The sequence below is a fragment of the Leucoraja erinacea genome, chromosome 50, assembly GCF_028641065.1.
Source record: "Leucoraja erinacea ecotype New England chromosome 50, Leri_hhj_1, whole genome shotgun sequence".
NCBI lineage: Eukaryota > Metazoa > Chordata > Chondrichthyes > Rajiformes > Rajidae > Leucoraja > Leucoraja erinaceus.
In genome coordinates this window covers 705006-716615 of record NC_073426.1, presented here as the reverse complement: position 1 = coordinate 716615, position 11610 = coordinate 705006, and the positions used below count along the sequence as shown (strand labels likewise).

General features: G+C 46.3%; 1 protein-coding gene across 12 annotated transcripts in view; it reads right to left on the bottom strand.

Annotated features, from left to right (window-relative positions):
• The window catches only part of cbfa2t3 (CBFA2/RUNX1 partner transcriptional co-repressor 3), a 150979-nt gene that overhangs the window by 4574 nt on the left and 134795 nt on the right, over window positions 1-11610 (bottom strand). The window lies entirely within an intron of this gene.

Genomic DNA, 11610 nt, shown 5'->3' with positions numbered 1-11610 from the left:
CTGCCCATGGCTGGCCGCTCCACAGACCGCAACTCCGCGATGTTCAATCGGCAGACTCAGCATTCTGGCGCTCCAGCGCGGCGACCCGGGCAAGGCATCGCCCGCTCCGCGATAGCGCTCCAGCGCTGTGCCGCCGCCAAAGCCGTGGTTCTGACCAGTCCCCTCAGGAAAAGCCGCTTCAGACCCGATGGTAGGCCGCGAGGACAGGTCGAAGATGCTGCTCGGAGGAAAGCCGCCTCTCCGACCAGGTAGGGACTGAGAAAAGCAGTTTCCCCTTTTCACCCCAACCCAACCCATAAAAAGACTAGACCCCCAACAACACACTTATAACGTACTAAAAAAAAAAAAAAAAAGTGAAAAGTCGCAGTCTGAATTAGGATGAGTACCTGTGCTCTATTCCTCCCCCCAGCCGCTCACAATGAATTACTGAAATTACACTGAATAACCTCACCAGTGGGCCTCAGCTGCCATTGTTGCTGATTATATACAGCAGAATCAGAATACTGTTACATCCTCTTCCCAACGTTACCCTCTTTCCTACCTCTAATGCAACGTATTATTCAATTATTCCACTCGTCACCAATTCTGGACATGATCCAGCTTCCCAATAATAAAAAATGTTACTTGAGCTGTAACTCATTCAATCTGATATTCTCTTAATTCTAAAACCCTTAATATCTATAAACACTCCAGTTTAGAAGTTGGATTGGAAACAATATTTTTGTATGGCTTTTGTGTAGAAACAAAGCAGTTCTTCCCACCCACTGGGAACTTGGAGCAGGCACTTCCTGCCGGAGGTGGCATTCCCCATCAGACCTGCTGTCTGTTATCATATTGTGAACATACATGGTGCACGTCTCTAACAAAATGTGACTTTCCTTGTTAGCCCAGAGTTGGGGAGCAGGGTCCTCAGTAAAGATTATTTTTTTCTATTAATGACTCCCCAATAGGGATTTAAATACCTGTCTTTTGCGGGTGGGAAGCACCGATAAAAGTAATGGTGTTAGCAGTCTAAACACTGCAAACTATAGCCAGTCTTCACAAGTGGCAGAGTCACAACGGGACCCAGTTACCAAATAAGGAACCGGTCAATTAAAGTGACCAGACCCTTTTTTAGTTCACCAACAAACACTGAAAACTAATTTCTAACCTTCCTTTTCATTCTCCCTTCATAATTTAAGCAGTAATTTCCTCTCTACCATTACATAGTCATTTTTTTCTTCAAGTCCTTCTCTGATCAGTAAAGTTATTGTCATTCAGACATTTCAGTCTGAACAAAATTGTATACCTTGCAGTCATAACATAGAATAAAATAATAAAACACCCACTTAACACAGTTTAACATCCACCACAGTGAGTCTACCAGGCACCTCCTCACTGTGATGGAAGGCAAAAGTCTTAAAGTCCTTGTCTCTTCTCTCCTTGTCTCCCCCTGCGTTGAGGCGATCCAGGCTTGTTGGGATCCCGCTGGGTGATGGTAAGTCCAGCAGCCGCTTCCGAGCTCCGCGAACGGGCTGTTTCAAACTCCGCGGCCCGGTGGCGGTCGAAGCTGCCACCCTCCAGTCCAGCGGGCGAAGCTGCTGTTGCGGGAGCTCCAGAGAACCGGTCACCAACCTGGGACCTGCGAGCTCCCGACGATGTCGTCCACCGAGGCTCCGAAGTCGGTTAGTTGGTAAGTCCTGGCTCTGATTTATCTCGGAGCCTCGAGGTCGGTCCCAGTTGGAGGCCACCAGCTCCGCTCAAGACGGAGACGGGGGAAACAACAAGAAAATGTCGCATACCCCCGAAGGAGGTGACGTAAACAGTTTCTCCCACCGCCCCACACATACACAACTAAAATAAACGAGATAAACTAAACAACAGGACAAAAGAAAACAAAAAATAAATAAAAGACAGACCTCTAATGGTCAGTACTCTAAACAGATCAAACCTTCTTCTTCTTGCGTATGGCGTGCACAGCCTAAAGTTATAAGACAACTTGTTCTGTTTGATCTTCTGTTGGTGCACGCCAGGTTGATTGCATTTGTTGAAACAGAGTGGACCACGTGAAGGTTGCAATCTCCCACCCCAGATCAAACCTGACTCCCTTACAAGTCCATGCAGTATTTTTCAACCTGTCTAAGGCCAGACAATGTCAGTTGCACCTTTCAGTCCACCAATTTTGTTTCAATTCTACAAATGCAAGAAAAAAAGTGAAGGTACAATGCATTCAGAAACGTTTTCAGACCCCTTCACTTTTTCCACATTTTGTTACGTTATAGCCTTATTCTAAAATGGATTAAATTGATTTTTTTTGTCATCAATCTACACACAATACCCCATAATAAAAAAGCGAAAAGTGACTAGAAATTTTTGCAAATTAAAAATAAACAACTGAAATATCACATTTACGTAAGTATTCAGACCGTTTACTCAGTTGAGGCACCTTTGGCAGCGATTACAGCCTCAAGTCTTGGGTATGACACTACAAGCTTGGCACACCTGTATTCCCATACTTCTCTGCAGATCCTCTCAAGCTCTGTCAGGTTGGATGGGGAGCGCCGATGCACAGCTATTTTTAGGACCCTCCAGAGATGTTTGATCGGGTTCAAGTCCGGGCTCTGGCTGGGCCACTCAAAGACATTCACAGACTTGTCACAAAGCCACTCCTGCATTGTTTTGGCTGTGTGCTTTGGGTAGTTGTCCTGTTGGAAGGTGAACCTCCACCCCAGTCTGAGGTCCAGAACGCTCTGGAGCTGGTTTTCATCAAGGATCTCTCTGTACTTTGTTCCATTCATCTGTCCCTCGATCCTGACTAGTCTCCCAGTTCCTGCTGCTGAAAAACATCCCCACAGCATGATGCTGCCACCACCATGCTTCACCATGATGAGTGGTGCCTGGTTTCCTCCAGACGTGATGCTTGGCATTCAGGCCAAAGAGTTCAATCTTGGTTTCATCAGACCAGAGAATCTTGTTTCTCATGGTCTGAGAGTCCTTCAGGTGCCTTTTGGCAAACTCCAAGCGGGCTGTCATGTGCCTTTTACTGAGGAGTGGCTTCCGTCTGGCCACTCCACCATAACGGCCTGATTGGTGGAGTGCTGCAGATATAATTGGCCTTCTGGAAGGTTCTCCCATCTCCACAGAGGAACTCTGGAGCTCTGACAGAGTGACCATCGGGTTCTTGGTCACCTCCCTAACCATACAACAATTACAGCACGGAAACAGGCCATCTCGACCCTCCTAGTCCGTGCTGAACACGTATTCTCCCCTAGTCCCATATACCTGCGCTCAGACCATAACCCTCCATTCCTTTCCCTTCCATATAACTATCCAATTTATTTTTAAATGATAAAAACAAACCTGCCTCCACCACCTTCACTGGAAGCTCATTCCACACAGCCACCACTCTCTGAGTAAGGAAGTTCCCCCTCATGTTACCCCTAAACATCTGTCCCTTAATTCTCAAGTCATGTCCCCGTGTTTGAATCTTCCCTACTCTCAGTGGGAAAAGCTTATCCACGTCAACTCTGTCTATACCTCTCATCATTTTAAAGACCTCTATCAAGTCCCCCCTTAACCTTCTGCGCTCCAAAGAATAAAGCCCTAACTTGTTCAACCTTTCTCTGTAACTTAGTTGCTGAAACCCAGGCAACATGCTAGTAAATCTCTTCTGTACTCTCTCTATTTTGTTGACATCCTTCCTATAATTAGGCGACCAAAATTGTACACCATACTCTAGACGTGATGCTTGGCCCTTCTCCCCGATTGCTCAGTTTGGCCGGGTGGCCAGCTCTATGAAGAGTTCTGGTGGTTACAAAGTTCTTCCATTTAAAAATGACGGGGGCCACTGTGCTCTTCTGGACCTGCAAAGCTGCAGAAATTGTTTTGTATTCATCCCCAGATCTGTCTCGACACAATCCTGTCTCGGAGGTCTACGGACAATTCCGTCGTCTTCATGGCTTGATTTTTGCTCTGACATGCACTGTCAACTGTGGGACCTTATATAGACAGGTGTGTCCCTTTCCAAGTCATGTCCAATCAATTTAATTTAACACTGGTGGACTCCAATCAAGTTGTAGAAACATGGGGGACAATGGAAAAGGGATGAACCTAAGCTCAATTTTGAGCGTCATAGCAAAGGGTCTGAATACTTATGTAAATGTGAAATTTCACTTATTTCTTTTTAATTAGTTTGCAAACATTTCTAAACACCTGTTTTCACTTCTTCATTCTGGGGTATTGTGTGTAGATTGATGATATTCAATGATGAATATTCACAAATTGATTATATTCAATGATGATATTCAAAAATGAATTCAATCCAATTTGGTCGGGGGCACTGTGAGACGGCTGCCCTGCCAGCAGCGCGTTCGTCCTTTCTAATTTTTTTTTTTTTTTTTGGGTGTCCAAATGTGTGTTTTAATATCTCTTGGTGTGTCTTGTGTGGGGGGTGGTGAGGGGGGGTAAGGGGGGAACCGCTTTCGGTCGCCTCCTCCACGGAGAAGCGACTTTTTCCATGTCGCCTCCCTCGCGGCTAAACACCATTGGCGTTTCTTTTCCCGGAGTTGGGCCCAGAGTTTCTGCAGTGGGCGCAGCGTGGACTTTTCACCCGCGGAGCGGGCGAGCCCTTGCCGGAGTCGCCAGAAGGAAATGCTCCGATCGCTGGTACAGCCTGAAACCGCAGTCTGCGGAGCTTCTAGCAGCGGAAGCGGCGTCTGGTGCCTGGGACCCCTCGCTAGGGACCCCTTGCTGGAGAAGAGCTCCGACTGCTGGCCCACAGCCTACAACATCCTAAAGCCACAGTCTGCGTAGCTTCTAGACGCCGGTGCGGCGTGGACTTACCATCCCTAGCGGGATCCCTCGCCAGGCATCCCCGGAGAAGAGCTCCGACCGCCGGCCTGCGGCCTACAACATCCTGAAGCCGCGTTCTCCGATAGGGAAGCGCCAATTCGGGACTTACCGTCCTGACGAGAGGGCCTGAATATCTGGCCGCCCACAGCAGCGACTGCGGAGGTTTATGGACCCGACCACGGGGGAACAATGGGGGAGGACTGGCTGTACTTTGTGCCTTCCACCACAGTGAAGAATGCTGTGGTGGATGTTTGTGTTCAATTTTTATTGTGTATTGTGTGTTCTTTAATTGTACTGCTGTTGGCAAAATTCATTTCACTGCACTTTATTGTGTATGTGATGAATAAATTGATTGATTGATTGATTTTAAAATAAGGCTATAACGTAACAAAATGTGGAAAAAGTGAAGGGGTATGAATACCACAGACATTGCATTGAATAGTGGAAAAGAAGATATCACAGGGCATTTCCTGGCCTTCAGACCATGATTTTTTTTTTGGATGCACTGTTATTCTCAAAGTGCGTGCTATTCAAAGACATTGTCTCAAAGCAGTACACAAGGCTATTCAAAAAGAAACATAACACAAGATGTTTTTCTAAAGACAGGATGCTAGACGTATTTACTCTCTGTCCATTCTCCCAAAAAACACTGTCCCTAGCATCTGGATATCCCTCAAGTACAAGTAGCTGCCTTGAATAGTTCCTCCAATAGCTCCTGAAGGACCGTGTTGGGGAACTGGAGAAACAAGTGAATGGCCTCAGGTTCATCCGAGAGGCTGAGTGGTTCTTCGATGAGTCCTACAGCAAGATACAGCAAAGGAGTTGGAGGAATTGAGTGAAATCCAGGTTAGCCGGGAAATGGTGTTGGGTAAATTGAATGGATTAAAGGCCAGGGACAGATAGGCTGCATCCCAGAGTACTTAAGGAAGTAGTTCCAGAAATAGTGGATGCATTAGTAATAATCTTTCAAAACTCTTTAGATTCTGGAGTAGTTCCTGAGGATTGGCGGGTAGCAAACGTAACCCCACTTTTTAAGAAGGGAGGGAGAGAGAAAACGGAGAATTACAGACCAGTTAGTCTAACATCGGTAGTGGGGAAACTGCTAGAGTCAGTTATTAAAGATGGGATAGCAGCACATTTGGAAAGTGGTGAAATCATTGGACAAAGTCAGCATGGATTTACGAAAGGTAAATCATGTCTGACGAATCTTATAGAATTTTTCGAGGATGTAACTAGTAGCATGGATAGGGGAGAACCAGTGGATGTGGTGTATCTGGACTTCCAGAAGGCTTTCGACAAGGTCCCACATAAGAGATTAGTATACAAACTTAAAGCACACGGCATTGGGGGTTCAGTACTGATGTGGATAGAGAACTGGCTGGCAAACAGGAAGCAAAGAGTAGGAGTAAACGGGTCCTTTTCACAATGGCAGGCAGTGACTAGTGGGGTACCGCAAGGCTCAGTGCTGGGACCCCAGCTATTTACAATATATATTAATGATCTGGATGAGGGAATTGAAGGCAATATCTCCAAGTTTGCGGATGACACTAAGCTGGGGGGCAGTGTTAGCTGCGAGGAGGATGCTAGGAGACTGCAAGGTGACTTGGATAGGCTGGGTGAGTGGGCAAATGTTTGGCAGATGCAGTATAATGTGGATAAATGTGAGGTTATCCATTTTGGTGGCAAAAACAGGAAAGCAGACTATTATCTAAATGATGGCCGACTAGGAAAAGGGGAGATGCAGCGAGACCTGGGTGTCGTGGTACACCAGTCATTGGAAGTAGGCATGCAGGTGCAGCAGGCAGTGAAGAAAGCGAATGGCATGTTAGCTTTCATAGCAAAAGGATTTGAGTATAGGAGCAGGGAGGTTCTACTGCAATTGTACTGGGTCTTGGTGAGACCACACCTGGAGTATTGCATACAGTTTTGGTCTCCAAATCTGAGGAAGGACATTATTGCCATAGAGGGAGTGCAGAGAAGGTTCACCAGACTGATTCCTGGGATGTCAGGACTGTCTTATGAAGAAAGACTGGATAGACTTGGTTTATATTCTCTAGAATTTAGGAGACTGAGAGGGGATCTTATAGAAACTTACAAAATTCTTAAGAGGTTGGACAGGCTAGATGCAGGAAGTTTGCTCCCAATGTTGGGGAAGTCCAGGACAAGGGGTCACAGCTTAAGGATAAGGGGGAAATCCTTTAAAACCGAGATGAGAAGAACTTTTTTCACACAGAGAGTGGTGAATCTCTGGATCTCTCTGCCACAGAGGGTCGTCGAGGCCAGTTCATTGGCTATATTTAAGAGGGAGTTAGATGTGGCCCTTGTGGCTAAGCGGATCAGAGGGTATGGAGAGAAGGCAGGTACGGGATACTGAGTTGGATGATCAGCCATGATCATACTGAATGGCGGTGCAGGCTCGAAGGGCCGAATGGCCTACTCCTGCACCTAATTTCTATGTTTCTAAGATTGTTACACCGAAGTTACTGGAAGAGGGAAGGTGGGTGACAGTGAGAAGCGGAAGTAAACATGGAATGCACAGGTCAGTTGTACCCCTTGAGAACAGGTTCACCCACTTAAAAGCTGTCGGGACAGAAGACGTTAACGCACTGAGCGGCACACTGGCTTACGATGCAAAAAGTGCTGTTGAGCCAAAACCAAGGAGGCCAATTTCAGGCAACGCAATGGTTGGAGACTCCATTGTGAGAGGTACGGACAGGGGTTTCCGCAGCAACAGATGGGATTCGAGGATGGTGTGTTGCCTTCCTGGTGCCAGGATCCAGGATGTCATGGACAGAGTGCAGAAAATCCTCAAGGGCGAAGGTGAACAGCCGGACGTTGATGTGCATGTCGGCACAAACGATGTCGGAAAGAAGGGGATGAATATTCTGAAACATGACTTTAGAGAGCTGGGAAAAATGCTGAAAAGCAGGACCTCCAGGGTTGTTATCTCTGGTTTGCTTCCAGTTCCTCGTGCTGCCGAGAGCAGGAACAGGGAGATACAGGACCTGAACGTGTGGCTGGGGAACTGGTGCAGGGGACAGGGATTTAGATTCTTAGACCACTGGGATCTGTTTTGGAGTAAGGGGGGACTGTACAAAAGGGACGGATTGCAACTTAACAGGTGGGGGACCGGCATTCTGGCAGGCAGGTTTGCCACTGCGACACAGGTGGCTTTAAACTAAATAAGGGGGGGGGGGGGTGTCAAATGGGATAGTCAAGGACAGAGTTAAAGGGAAAGGGAGTAAAGGGATAGTTCATGACCCCAGAATTAACGGGAAAGAAAGCTCACAAAGGGATAGGAGAGTATGGCCAAGTGTAATAGGGATCGATGTGAAATGCGTAAGGAATTAAAAGTACTGTATTTGAATGCGCAAAATATAAGAAGTAAAATAGATGAGCTTGAGGCTCAGTTAGAGGTTGGTAGATATGACATTGCGGGGATTACTGAGACGTGGCTGCAGGAGGATCGGGTCTGAGAACTTAATATTCAGGGTTATACATCCTATAGAAAGGACAGGTAGGTAGGCAGAGGAGGGAGGTGTAGCTCTTCTGGTGAGGAATGGAATTCAGTCCCTTGCGAGGGAAGACATAGGGACTGACGAGATAGAGTCACTGTGGATTGAGTTGAGGAATTGCAAAGGCAAGAAGACACTAATTGGTGTTATCTACAGACCCCCAAATAGTAGCCCGGATGTAGGGTGTAAGTTGCAGCAGGAGTTAAAACTGGCATGTAACAAAGGTATTGCCACTGTGGTGATGGGGGATTTCAATATGCAGGTAGACTGGGAAAATCAGGTTGGTTCAGGACCCCAAGAGAGTTTGTAGAATGCCTCAGAGATGGATTCTTAGAGCAGCTTGTAATGGAGCCGACCAGAGAAAAGGCAGTTCTGGATTTAGTGTTGTCCAATGAACCAAATTTGATAAGAGAACTCGAGGTAAAGGAACCGCTTGGAGGAAGTGATCATAATATGATTAGTTTTAATCTGCAATTTGAGAAGGGGAACGTTAAATCGGAAGTGGCAGTGATGCAGTTGAACAAAGGGGACTATGAAGGCATGAGAGGGGAGCTGGCCAATGTAGACTGGAAAGGGATCTTAGCAGGAATGACGGTGGAACAGCAATGGCAGGAATTTCTGGGCATAATCTGGAAGACGCAGGATCATTTCATTCCAAAAAGGAACAAAGATTCTAAGGGGAGTAGGAGGCAACCGTGGCTGACAAGAGAAGTTAGGGATAGAATAAAACTAAAATAAAAGATGTATAACACAGCAAAGAGTTGCCGGAAGCCAGAGGATTGGGAAACTTTCATAGGACAACAGAAGGAAACAAAACGGGCAATACGGGCTGAAAAGATGAAGTACGAAGGGAAGCTGTCCATGAATATAAAGAAGGACAGTAAAAGCTTCTTTAGATATGCTAAGGGAAAAAGCGTAGCAAAGTCAAATGTGGGTCCCTTGAAGGCAGACACGGGTGGAATTATTATGGGGAACAAGGAAATGGCAGAAGAGTTGACCAGGTACTTTGGATCTGTCTTCACTAAGCAAGACACCAACAATCTCCCAGATGTACTGGAGGACAGAGGATCTAAGGGGGTCGAGGAGCTGAAATAAACTTTCATTAGGCGAGAAATAGTATTGGGTAGGCTAATGGGACTGAAGGATGATAAATCCCAGGGTCCTTAGGGAGGTGGCTCTAGAAATAGTGGACATATTGATGATCATTTTCCAATAGATTCCATAGATTCAGGATCAGTTCCTGTGGATTGGAGGATAGTTAATGATAGTTAAAGGAGCGAGAGAGAAAATGGGGAATTACAGACCAGTTAGCCTGACTTCGGTGGTGGAAAAGATGCTGGGATCAATTATTAAAGAGGTAATAATGGGGCATTTGGATAGCAGTTAAAGGATTAGTCCAAGTCAGCATGGATTTATGAAGGGGAAATCATGCTTGACTAATCTTCTGGAATTTTTTGAGAATGTGACAAGTAAAATGGATGAAGGGGAGCCAGTGGATGTAGTGTATCTAGACTTTCAGAAAGCCTTTGATAAGGTCCCGCACGGGAGACTGGTGACTAAAATTAGAGCACATGGTATTGGCGTGGATAGAAAATTGGCTGGCAGACAGGAAGCAAAGAGTAGGAGTGAACGGGTCCTTTTCAGAATGGCAGGCAGTGGCGAGTGGAGTGCCGCAAGGTCGGTGTTGGGGCCACAACTGTTTACCATATGTATTAATGATTTGGAAGAGGGAATTAGGAGCAACACTGGCAAGTTTGCGGATGACACAAAGCTGGGTGGCAGTGTGAACTGTGAAGTGGATGTTAGGAGGTTGCAGGGTGACCTGGACAGGTTGAGTGAGTGGGCAGATGCGTGGCTGATGCAGTATAATATAGATAAATGTGAGGTTATTCACTTTGGCGGCAAAAGCAAGGGGGCAGATTATTATCTCACTGGGGTTAGGTTAGGTAAGGGGAGGTACAGCGAGACCTGGATGTCCTTGTACACCGGTCACTGAAAGTTGGCTTACAGGTACAGCAGGCAGTGAAGAAAGCTAATGGAATGTTGGCCTTCATACAAGAGGATTTCAGTATAGGTTCTTCTGAAGTTGTATAGGGCTCTGGTAAGACCACATTGGAGTATTGCATACAGTTTTGGTCTCCTAATTTGAGGAAGGACATCCTTGTGACTGAGGCAGTGCAACGTAGGTTCACAAGATTGATCCCAGGGATGGCGGGACAGTCATATGATGAAAGATTGAAAAGACTGGGCTTATATTCACTGGAGTTTAGAAGGATGAGGGGAATCTTATAGAAACATATAAAATTATAAATGGACTGGACAAGCTAGATGCAGGAAAAAATGTTCCCAATGTTGGGTGAGTCCAGAACCAGGGGCCACAGTCTTAGAATAAAGGGGAGGTCATTTAAGACTGAGATGAGAAAAAACATTTTCACCCAGAGAGTTGTGAATTTGTGGAATTACCTGCCACAGAGGTCAGTGGAGATCAAATCACTGGATGGATTTAAGAGAGAGTTAGATAGAGCTCTAGGGGCTAGTGGAATCGAGGGATATGGGGAGAAGGCAGGCACGGGTTATTGATAGGGTACCATCAGCCATAATCGCAATGAATGTCGGTGCTGGCTCGAAGGGCCGAATGGCCTCCTCCTGCACCTATTTTCTATGTTTCTATGAATAAATTTAAAATCGAGGCGGGAAGTCAGAGCAGGGATGGTAATTCAAATAATATCACTATCCACGTTGCTTATAGCAGCTCGTTGAAATTGGAGAAGTGTAAGCAGTTGGGGTCTGGGCAGAGATAGAAACATCTCAAGTCCATACAGCCATTGTTTCCCGAGAGCTCTCCACCTGAACCCATAATATGGAGGGGAAGGAATCATAATATGTAGGGCCAGGGTCAAGAGGGTGGCAATGTCACCAGTTAGAAAGTAGTACAGTACAGGAGTAGACCCTTTTGCCCACATGCATGTGTCCATGTGTGCCACTACTATTGTCTGAGGAGGTACTCCCAGAATCACAATGTGGCCTCCGCCCATCTAGAGGTACAGCAGACATGATATTCACAGCACACCTACTCCAAGAAAAATGCCGTGAACAAAGGCAGCTTTTGTAGATGGCCTTCATAGACCTGACAAAGGCTTTTGACTCGGTAGACCACCAGGCACTTTGGAGCATACTATCAAGGTACGGTTGCCACGACAAGTACATCAGAATATTGTGGCTTCTACATGATGGCATGTCAGTCACAATGCTCAGCAACTGCGGC